We start from the raw sequence: 9799 nt of genomic DNA, 5'->3' as shown, positions 1-9799 counted from the left end.
CTTTTCAAATCCTCCTTCCAGAGGCTGCCAACATTTCAAGAAATATATATATTTCCAATATATTTAAATTTGCCAATAAGATAATATCATTAGAGTTTTTGTTTTTTTTTGCTTTTAAATAAAAGAACACCAAACTTTCAACTCTATTTCTTACCACAGTAAAATTCCCCTATACATTTTTCCGGGGTCATCACATCCAACTTCAATTGGAAAGTTATGACAATATTTTGCATGAAATATTTGCACGCTTCTATTATTCATTTCTGGTCACACTTTCTTCCGTTATCAAAAGAATTACAAATCCACCTTCTATTGAAAAGTTATGACAATATTTTGCATGAAATCTTTGCGTGCTGTGAATCCATAATTATCGTTTGGCAAACATAAATACAGACAGAGGTCGTTTCTCTCCTTGTTAATGTCACAGTCACTGTTGGGATTGTTGGGATTTGCAAATCGTAGTTTGAGTATTCCTGCTGAGTATGCATCATTATCTTGGCCGGGCGAGTAGACATTTATAAAAATAATTCCAAAGCTGTTGTTGATGAAAATCCTCGAGTGATTTGGTTTTGGTAACTACCCTGTATCGTTTTGGTAACTAGCTTGGATTATATATTTTGTTTCTAATTGGTAAAAATCCAAGAGTTAAATATCCAAATCATTATTTCGGATTGGTATCATCAATAGGTCATATATTTGAGTATTTTAATATTAGCATTATTTTGGATTGGTATTGTAAATAGATCATATATTTAAGTCTTTTAATATTGTTGTTTTGGTGATATTAAGTTTTGATAATTTTTTTATTAAATATTATTTTAAAAAATAAAATAAAAAAGTATTCACTTTATATTTTAAATTTCTGTATATAATTATTATTTTTAATAGATAAAAAAATTATTTATTTAAATTTTTATTTTAATATTGTTGTTTGGGTGATATTAAGTTTTGATAATTTTTTTATTAAATATTATTTAAAAAAATAAAATAAAAAAGTATTCACTTTATATTTTAAATTTCTGTATATATTTTTTTTTAATAGATAAAAATTTTATTTATTTAAATTTTTATGTTATAAAAGAATTTAAAAAAATAACAGGCCAAATCATCTACGGTAATATGGTTATAGATGAAAATCCTCAGGCGGTTCTATCGTAATGATATGATACAACGAGTTTCGTAATAATATGATACAACTAATTTTTTGACTAATTTTTTATTTGGTTTTGGTAACCGGTCAACATCATATATTTTGTATTTTGTTCGTGTTAATAAAAATCCTGAATTAAACATTGAAATCATTATTTTGTATTATACTAAAAATAAGTTTTAAAATTTTTACATATATTTTAATATTATAATTTTTAAGATATATATATATATATATATATATATATCACTCCATTTTTTAATCAATTTATCTAATTAATTTTTTTACTATTATTATAATTTCTTTTAAATGTTTATAAAAAATAATTATTTTTTATAAATTTGGATTTTTTTAATAATATTATGCATCTTTATAGTTGGTATTTTAAAAATGAATAATATTTATTTTGGATTCTACATAAGATAAATACAAATCTTTAAAATTTTATGTATACATCATCAAAACTAATATATTTATATTTAGAAAACTTGGAAATGTTTATATATATTAAATTATATCTTTCTACATTTAAAGATATCTAAATTTTTAAAATTTTATGTTTACACCTTCAAATCCGGAATTTTCATCAAGAAAATTGTCTTCTCTTAGATAGTTTGTAAAGTTCTATATAAATTAAATTAATTATATATATATATATATATATATATATATATATATATATATATATTTAAAGATGTTTTAAAAGAGTTTTATGTTGTCCTTCAGATCATGAAGGTGTGTGAACTTTGCTTCAAAATGTTTTCATGTTTTTCTGTATTAAAATTATTATTTTTTCCTTTTGTGTGTAATCTCAGTAGTTTTGAGAACCTTGTTAGGTTTTAGACTATAGTTATATCTATGAAGAGACAATGCCTTATATGTTAGCATTTCTAGCTTTTTAGGGCTAGAATTTCCTTGTTGTCATGACTTTAGAGTGTTGTAACTCTCATTGTGTCATTATGTATAACTTTTTCAAATAATATATGTTGTATTTCCCTCACTGAAAAATAAAAGAAAAATGGAATCCATTATAACATCTTATTTTGTAGGTGAGAAAAAGACCTCATTTCTCATGGTTGATAAAATTATGCATATGACACTATAAGAACTTGTGGCAGGTACATTAAATAGAGATCTCTTTTGAGTTGTAAAATTTATGAGTATTTGTGATATTAAAATGTTTTTTGAAATTAAAATTCAGTTATGAACTTAGAATTTCCTTATAAGCATGCATTTAATAGTGGGTTCTATTTTTGACAACATGATTTTCTCAAATCTACTATTCCTTCCTTGTATCTTTGCACCTTTAAGGGCAATTACTAGTAATAAATCCTACTATGTGGAATCTTGATACAGAATAAGCAATCCATAATAAGGTTTTTGATTTTTTAATTGAAAAAACATTAAAAAATAGCCAACCAAATATGACTTTGGTTCCATTCAAATTTTTAGTTTATCTTTTTATTTATTTTTTAAAATATCGTTGGGTCCTGGTAATATAATTGTTGTTGAAATTATACATATTGGATTTTGGTAATATATTTTTATATTAAAATTACAAATTTATGTAGTTTAAATTACATTTAAGATACAAGTTAATATAATTAAAAAAAAAAGTTAATCATTTAGAGTGTTGACACCTAATCCGAAACGGATGGGTGAACTGGACAGTCATCTAGAAGATGAACTGATCCGTTGTATTTATGTATATAAATATGAGTTAGCTAATGAATAATATTATCAGTTGTTTCTCTCGCTCATCCTGGAGTTACCTTGGCCTGACATGGTATCAGAGCACAGGTCCCAGAAATAGCTGTAACTCCTGCCTCTGCCAGGTTTCTGCTGCCTCATGAAACCTCTGTCCTGAGAGACTGCGCATCCGTTTTCTCTGCGCATCCGGTCCTCTGTCTCTCTGCGCATTAACTGCCACCGCTCTGACCTGCATCTGCTACACCTGCTCTCCCTCTGCCTGGCTCTGACATTGATTCCCTGCGCATCTGCATGGTAACGTTTTCAAGCAAATTCTTCTTGCTATCCGAATTGATTTGAAACTTTCGAGGGGAATTCTTGGTGCGCTGCGGAACATTCTCCAGCCATCGCAGTCCCTCTACTCCATGATCGTTTCAGACTTCCAGACAATGTCCTCTATCCCACTTGAAAGATTCTTGTAGAACTTGTGAAATTCCAATGTGTCACCTCCGGCTTTACGAAGCTCCACCATGAAAAGCGACGGAGCTACTTCAAGTATCTCTGTAGCTATGGATAAGTGCCCCTGAGAGTCATTGAAAACGGCATCCACATCATCTAGATTTATATCCACGTCTTCTTGAAACTTGGGCGGCTTGTAGCCTTTCTTAAACCATACATCCTCTAAAACATCAGGTACTGTAATACGCATCTTTGGGTTTGGATCCAAAATTCTTGAAATCAGATTTTTTGCACTTGAAGAAAACCATGAAGGAAAGCTCCAGGATGTCACCGATGAAGTTCTCGGATTATCAATGGCAGATGAACGCAGAAGCAAGACCCTGAAGGCCATGACCTGCGTCAAGCATTTGATGTGAAAGCTCTTTTAGGGAGGGCGCTATTTTGGATCTGAGACAGCGAGGAGGTATTGAATTTATTATTTTGAGCTGCAGTCTTTCTCATAATTGTCTTGATTTCAAACATGTCGTGGAGTGCGGTGTGAGGGCTGAATCTAATTGTAATATGTTGAGTCGAAAGTCTGTGTCTCCAACGTTACGTAGAAAAGACATCTGTTGATAAAGGCAAATGAATCGGTTAGTCCGTGTTGTATCTGACTACAGCTAGAGTCTCTTTTGAAAATTGAAAACTCAGATGGTGGACATATAAAATTGAAGTGCCCATCTGTATGGGACATATTTACGTTAGAGAATCGAAAATTCAGAGGGATACAGGCATACATAAACTGGAGAGTGTCTATCTGAATTGACACATTTACTTCCCATAAAATTGCACTTTTGAAAGCACAGGCAGATTTGTACCTACGAAGGAGGAGAAGAAGAAAACGCGGGTGATCCTTCCAGAGCTCAAGGAACCGTGGGTTCCATGACCAAAGAGAAGAGATTCGTGTATATGATGGATCATGGTACCATCCCCAGGTAATCAGGTAAAGAATGAAAATGTTCTTGACAAAGACCATGTCTGTAAAACTCACTTTTAACAATCAAATTCGAAGCAATTGCAATGCCCTTAAAGCAGAAGTTGCGCATAGCAGTGGCATGTGTATTGTGTTGCATGCGGTTTGAAAATCGCTTAATAAATGTCAACAATCTCTGGTTAAATTTACATTCAGAGGAGCTGCTGGGATAGTTGAAAGTGTTCAGTATTGTTCAGTATTGGGATGGTTTTATATATTGCGCTGCTTTCATAACAGTTTTTTGCATTGATATATATTGAAGTGATATATCCCTTGCGCATTTTTAATATATTGAAGTGATATATTAATAGATTGAAGTGATCCATTGCGTTTTTTTCAAAACATAGTAGTATTACAGTATGTTGATGCTTTTAGCAAAATATTAGAGGAATTTGAAGGCTGTAACGTAAGGATTTTCTATCAGTAGAAATAATTTTGTTACAGTATGCATTCAAGAGAAAGAAGAAGATATTTCAGAGGCAGGGGGGGCAGACACCCTCAAGAAGAAAAGGCAGACTTACATTGCATTCACTGCAAACGAAATGGATCTCATGATGCTTCTACATGCAAGCTACCATGGGAAAAGATTGAGCAGAGAAGAAATCAGCAGAAAGGTAAAACTGATAACACAGACAAAGGTAAAACACCTGAATCCGCTCACTATATTGAGGCACAATGTAACATTGGAGTAAATGAAGATATGTTTAATGCTTCACTTACTTCTTCGAAAAATGACTGGTTGCTTGATTCAGGAGCAACCTATCATATGACTCAGAGGAAAGATTTTTTTGAAGATTTCACTGATAATGTTGATGGAGCAGTATACTTTGCAGATCAGTCAAAAATCAAGCCATCAGGGCTTGGCACAATCAGGCTTAAACTGCCTGGTCTTCAAGACTTTCTTCTGGATCATGTTCTATATCTCCCACAGCTCAAGAGAAACTTGCTGTCCCTGGTCCACATCCGCCAGCAAGGTCACTCCATTCATATGTTTGATGGAAAGCTTGAGGTAAGAAAGGCATCTGACCATTCACTTGTCATGAGGGGTATAGAAGAAGAAAGACTTCTTAAACTGCAAGGAACCTCTGCTCATGCACAACATTTTTCATATATCTCTCATCATGAAGAAGGTACACTTCCATCAAGTTTATTATGGCATGCTAGATTTGGACATTTAAACTATGACAGTCTTCGCTTATTAAAGAAAAATGGTGTTGCTGGTTTTCCTACAATTCCTAGAAAACATAAGCAATGTGATGCTTGCATTCTAGGAAAGCATAGCAAACAGTCTTTTCATGATTCACATTCAAGAGCACATAGGAAACTTGAACTCATTCATTCAGATTTATGTGGTCCAATGCCTGTTCCTTCTGCAAATGGAAATAAATATATCATGACATTTATTGATGATTACACCAGAATGTGTTGGGTTTACTTATTGAAGAACAAATCTGATGCTTTTCAAACATTCAAGAATTTTCATAAGTGGATTGAAAATGATGCACAATCTCATATTGGGTCTATTCGCACTGATAATGGAAAAGAATATACATCAAATGAATTTGAACACTATCTTCGCCAACATGGGATTAAACATCAAACAACTGTGCCTTATAATCCTCAACAGAATGGTGTAGCTGAAAGAATGAACAGAACAATTTTGAATATGGTACGATCCATGCTTTTCTTCAAAAATGTAAAGACAATGTTTTGGGCTGATGCTGTTCTATGTGTTGCATATATAAAGAATAGATGTCCATCTAGTGCTATAAGAAACAAGACTCCTTATGAATTGTGGTATGGACATGTTCCTTCAGTAAAACATCTCAGGATTTTTGGTTCCACCTGTTATGCTTTAATACCAAAGGTACATAGAAACAAACTTGGTGCTAGAAGTCGTAAGTGTATCTTCCTGGGGTATTCAAACACATCTAAAGCATATCGTCTCTATGATGAAGTAAATAAAAAGTTTGTTTTATCTAGAGATGTCATTTTTCTTGAATCATCCAAATCTGACGGTGTTGTTGAGCGGCAACTTGATCGCTTGGATAGATTCACAAAACTGAAATCATTTCAAGAGTTTGATAATCAGATTCCACATCTTGAAGGGGGGATTCCTATACTAGATCAACATGTGGAATCTCCTTCTGAAGAACAATCTCCCCTGCATGACACTCCAACAACGGATGATTCTTTAAGTGATGTAATTGATAGAATTGGGAGACTCAATCTTGATTCAGACCAAACTCAATCAACAGAGCAGCCTGGACCATCTCAGAAAGGTCCCCCAAAGTGGCTGACAAAGACACTTGAAAGTGTTCATCCTGATGAAATTGGAAAAAAAGGAACCAGAAATACAAACCGACAAGATGGAGGTGATGTAGATAACTCTAATTCACCTGTTGATATGGATGTTACTTATGATTGTGAATTGAACTTGTCTACAGATTTTGAACCAACTTCCTTCAAAGAAGCTGCTTCTCATGATGAATGGAAAGAAGCGATGCAGAAGGAGTATGATGCCCTCATAAAGAATGGCACTTGGAAGCTGGTTGATCCTCCATTTGGAACCAAACCAATTGGCTATAAGTGGGTCTACAAGAACAAGTACAAAGCTGGTGGCTCACTTGACAAGCACAAAGCTAGGCTTGTGGCAAAAGGTTTTGCACAGAAGGAAGGGGTCGATTATGAGGAAACTTTTGCTCCCACAGCAAAATGGGCCACCATCTAGACACTCTTTGCACTAGCTGCTCAGAACGGTTGGAAAGTCCATCAAATGGATGTAAAAACTGCATTCTTGAATGGAGATCTAAAAGAGAATGTTTTTATGTCCCAGCCTGAAGGATTTGCTGTGAAAGGACATGAACACAGAGTATGCAAACTTGTGAAGTCCTTGTATGGCCTCAAACAAGCACCACGAGCCTGGTATGAAAAACTAACTGAGCATCTTCTGAAACTCAACTTCAATCATTTTGATCTTGATGATGCAACTTTATTTGTCAAGAAAGTTGGCAAAACAGTTGTATATCTTGTGGTATATGTAGATGATCTTTTAATGACAGGGAACAATGAAAGCTATATTGCATCCATAAAGAAAGAATTAGGAAAAATCTTTGAAATGACTGATTTGGGCTATGTTCATTACTATCTTGGCATTGAAGTAACCCAACATCCAAAGTCCATATTTCTTTCTCAAAGGAAATACATTGGAGATTTGTTAAACAGATTTGGCATGACAGAGTGCAATCCCCTTTGTACTCCAATGGAACAAAACTTGAAGCTCACATCTATTGAAGGAAAGGAATTTTAGGATGCAACAAAGTATAGACAGCTTGTAGGAAGTCTCATCTACCTCACTACTACCAGACCAGACATTTCATTTGCTGTTGGAATCCTCTCCAGGTTTATGCAAAAGCCTTGTGAGGGACATTGGTCTGCTGCAAAAAGAGTTCTAAGGTACTTGAAGGGAACTCAAGAAGAGAAAGCTAGTAACAGATCCTGGAATCTCGATGTAGAGGAAGGAACCCAAGATAAGGATGTAGAGTAAGGAACCCAAGATAAGGTTTTTTATTTTCTTATTTGAAGGGACGTTAAAAAAATAGCAAACCAAATATGACTTTGGGTCCATTCAAATTTTTAGTTTATCTATTTATTTATTTTTTAAAATATTTTTGGATTCTGGTAATATAATCGTTGTTGAAATTAATTATATTAGATTTTTGTAATATATTTTTTATATCAAAATTACAAGTTTATGTTGTGAATTAATTGAAAGTTAATTGTTTTTTATTAAAAAATAAAAGAAATTTAACTTATCATTCAGTAGATATAACAAGAATAATGTAGAAATGTATATAAATATAACACAAAAAAAATGGTATAAAGATCTGATGGGGATAATATAAATATGTTTAGTTTTAGATAGATTTTATTGGAATAAAGAGAAAACTATCATATAGAAAAAAGAAGAAGAAAAAAAGGCTAATATTAAAAATATTATTAAAGAGAAATTCTAGGTGGAGTTAAAGGGAAAAAGAAAATAAAAACTTATTTAAATCTAAAAAGTCAAAACTATCTTTTTATATGAAATAATATAAAGAAGAAAATAAACATTGTTAATATAAGAACAAATTTTCATGAGCTTGATAATGAAATTGGGCATTGGTCAATTCACAAAATACAAGAGTCTATGACCTTTGTGACACTAAGAGTTGAAGATAAAAAACGTTTTTTATTAACATTGTCCAACTCATACTCAAATTTAATCTAAAATTTTATAATATCTATGGCCTTCTTGACCTTTTAATTCAACAAAAAACCAAACAAAAATAATAACAAAATACAAAATACCAAGATAAGAACAAATAATTCCAAATAAATAATGACAAAGCACCCTAGAATGACAAATCGATCTAGAAAGGCTTATCATAATTTTTGTTCAATAACATTGTGTTACTTATTTGGTTGCTTCAAATATGCATTTAAAATTTTTAAATAATATTATTTTACATTATTTCACTTTTTATATGATATGATATTTCTTAAATCATATTATTGGATATTATACCACTTTTTATTTGGTACTAGATAAAATTTTAATTTTAAGGTGAGAGATACCAAATTTGAATAATGTTTTTGATCTGGATTTAAGCAGGAACACAATAGATTACAGAGATAACCATAAATACAGAGATGCAATAACCATAAACACAGAGATGCAGCGGAAATAATGCTTCATTTCATTAATGGAAAATACTGAAATATGCTTACAACCAGAAATGGAAGTAAACCAGCTAGGGTGATGGTAGCTTATCTCTGAGAAGAGATGTGCAGCTACATGCCTCTGAATTTTTCCGAACTGTATTACAATGAGGCTCGAAGGCCTATTTATTGTTGAGAAACAATGGAAACACTTCACATCCCGAAACCTAACCCTAGAAGATGAAACGCCAAATTGTGGGCCTCGTTTGGGTAAATTGGTACATCAATTTCCCGGGGTCGTAACTTTGGCATACGATCTCCGTTTGATGCGTACGATAGCTCGTTAGAAAGATCTATCCGAGTACTACCACTTTGGGAGGCAACATCGGTCCATGCACCCATGTTGCCCCAGAATCCCAAAAAAATGTCGTTTAGGGCCTCAAAACAGCTCCGGAAGTTCAGGACCCGAAAAAACTGCTAAAAATAGTAAACTGTGCTACAATTTAGGAAACTGAAAAGACTAAAAGAGATAGTTGTGGGGGTCCAAATGGGATAGGTGGGTGGCCACCAACATCCACCTGGATCATTCCTCCCCCCTTAGGAAGCAATGGTCCCCATTGCGTTGAGTTCCTCCATCTGCTGAACTTGTCCTACAATCTCTGATGTGTCAAGTGATGGTGGGAAGCGTGGTTGACAATGGTCCACATTGAACATTTGGTGCCGGCGAAGGAATGGAGGAATGATGTGCTCCAAAGCATTGTTCCCCATAGCCTTGGTACTGCTGTAAG

The 9799-nt window shown here is 33.1% G+C and overlaps 1 pseudogene; it reads right to left on the bottom strand.

The window, feature by feature from the left end:
- Positions 1-3069: 3069 nt before the first annotated feature.
- On the bottom strand, positions 3070-3689 carry LOC149175161 (CBL-interacting protein kinase 32 pseudogene; annotated as a pseudogene).
- Positions 3690-9799: the final 6110 nt, after the last annotated feature.

This window comes from Pinus tabuliformis, chromosome 4_1 (genome assembly GCF_031772625.1).
Source record: "Pinus tabuliformis cultivar Carrire ecotype Pingquan chromosome 4_1, CPIR1, whole genome shotgun sequence".
NCBI classification, from domain to species: Eukaryota; Viridiplantae; Streptophyta; class Pinopsida; order Pinales; family Pinaceae; genus Pinus; species Pinus tabuliformis.
This window is presented reverse-complemented; position numbering and strand designations above follow the sequence as displayed.